This window comes from Phyllostomus hastatus, unplaced genomic scaffold (assembly GCF_019186645.2).
Source record: "Phyllostomus hastatus isolate PE091 unplaced genomic scaffold, TTU_PhHast_1.1 phas_contig_86, whole genome shotgun sequence".
Lineage (NCBI taxonomy): Eukaryota > Metazoa > Chordata > Mammalia > Chiroptera > Phyllostomidae > Phyllostomus > Phyllostomus hastatus.
The window spans coordinates 75,315,819-75,318,333 of NW_025333977.1; positions in this window are offsets into that span (position 1 = coordinate 75,315,819).

Sequence of the window (2,515 nt, forward strand, 5' to 3'; positions counted from 1 at the left end):
ATTGATCAATACCCCAGCCTCCTGTCCTCCAAGTGGAAAACTCCTGGCAGTATCATGTATACTTTTTATAAGGCGCGGGAGGAATCGAATCTTACTGACCACAGCAGCTACTCTGAGAGAGTATGCTTAAATTGAATTTTGTTCCTTACCAACCTCACTGTACCCATTCTCTCACTTCTGGTTCTTTGGATTGACACCAAAATAAATTACTTGTACCCCAGCCTTTGCCTTAGGCTTTGCTTTCAGGAGGAACCCATATTAAAACAATGAGAATGATAACAGACTTGTTACCGTCATTAGTATACACAAAGAATCTAGATTTCTATACCTGGTCCTATTATTATCAAACATTTAAGCAGAAGGTATTTCAGACTTGCAAAGATACATAATCCCTTCCTAGCTCACACCTTTTCTTTAAAAAGAAAGGTAAGATGTAATCTAGGAATTTGGAAATATATTCTGAGAAAAAAAAAAACAATTTGAAATCCACCAAACAACAGAACTAACTCAGGAATGTAAAAGTAAAAGAAATTCTATATGTTAATAATGCAGGACATGTAGTCAGTACTCAGTCAAAATTAGAAATTTAGAAACGCAGAGGACCCCAAGCATGCTTTCAAGGAAATATAAACTCTACAAAACACATCTATTATTGAGAACCTGGAAGATATTTGTAGTATGATGAAAATTATACAGTTTATTCCCTTATAAATGTAAAAAAGCAATAGAAATTTTGAGAAAAATATTATAAAAGAAAGATATATTCCATATCGAAAGAAACTAATATATGGTATGATTTATTTTAATTTACCTTTATTTAACTAACAGAGTAAAATCAGCTTTTTTAGTTCACAGTCCCATGAGTACTAATGCATGTTAATACCACTACAAACAGGGTACAAAACAGTCCCCCTAACCCCGACACCCCCATCATGTTCCCCGCTTGCAGCTGCACTGTCAACACCCTACCTCTGACCTCTGGGAACAAAAACCCCCGATATTTGCTTCATCACTACAGTTTTTCCTTTTCCAGGATGTCAAATAAGTACAGTTATGCAATAGATAACTTTTTGAAGCAGACTTCTTGATCACAGCATAATGCCTTCAGGGTCCACGTATGTTGGTGCGTGTATCAACAGTTAACTCCTTCCCATTGCCGAGAATTCCACTGTACAGGTTCTATTTTATTTATTTATTTATTTATTTATTTATTTATTTATTTATTTATTTATTTATCTATTCACCCATTGAAAGACTCTGGGTTATATCTAAATGTTCGCAATTATGGAAAGTGTTGCTATAAATATTTGTACACAGGTTTTACATGAGCCCAAGTTTTCATTTCTCTAGGACAATACTTAAAAGTGGGATCTCTGGGTCCTACAATAAATGAATATGTCATTTATATGAAATTGCCAGGCATCTTTCTCAAATAGCTGTGCCATTTCATATTCCCACTAGCAAAGTATGAAAAGTGCAGCTACTTCATATCCTCATCAGCACTTAGTATTTCATGTTCGCTTTATTTTGTTTTGCTTCTCAGCCATTTTTCAATGTATGTAGTGGTGTCTCTTCTGGTTTTACTTTCCATTTTTCTAATGATGAGCATATTTTCACACATTCATTTCCATCTCTATACATTCATTTATGAAGTGACTGTTTATTTGCCCACTTTTAAAATTGGGCTGTTTGGTTTATTATTATTGAGTTTTGAATAATCTTTATATAATCCAGATCTAACTCCTTTGTCAGATATGTGTTTTGCATAATTAACAGCAATATAAATGGCAAAATTTAGAAGGTAATAAGACATATATGTTAGTAGACATGAGTTAATCCTCATCAAGAGAAAATGTGAATACAGCATGAAGTCACAAGACATTGTCTCAACAGAAAAAAAATTAGCAATGATTCTTTACTACTACTGTATTTTAAATTATTTAAACCTCTATGTGCTTATGTTAAATAAGTATATATTTATATTAAAATACAATTTTATGTAATGGATAGTTGAGAGTGTGGTAGAATAAGAGGATAAAAAACAAGGGGTCTTGAGGGAGGCGCACAAAGAAAAAAAATTGGAAAGAAAGTGAAAGACAGGCAGAGAGAGGGAAAAGGGTAGAGAAATAAATTAGCACTGACAGAAAGACAGTGACAGAAGGGACATCTGTGATGGAGACTGACTTTTAGGGAACAAGTTTATTGGGATATTGCAACTAGAGAATTTTTCAAACATTTTAAAACACAAAAATTTTGTAAAATGTAATGTATCTGAAGGGTAATGATTCAGCTTTCTTTCAAAGTAAGCTGTCACTCACTGTGAGTGAATATTTTCAATTAAACAAACAAAAAAGGAATATTATCTGAAAATCCAACATTTAATCATTAAATACTGACCAGTTTACCTATTCAACCAGGACATAAAAAGTATACTCATAAGTTTACTTACAAAAGGCTAATATAATCAAATAATTAGAAAGATCATCTGAATATTCATGACACTTGATTAGACTTT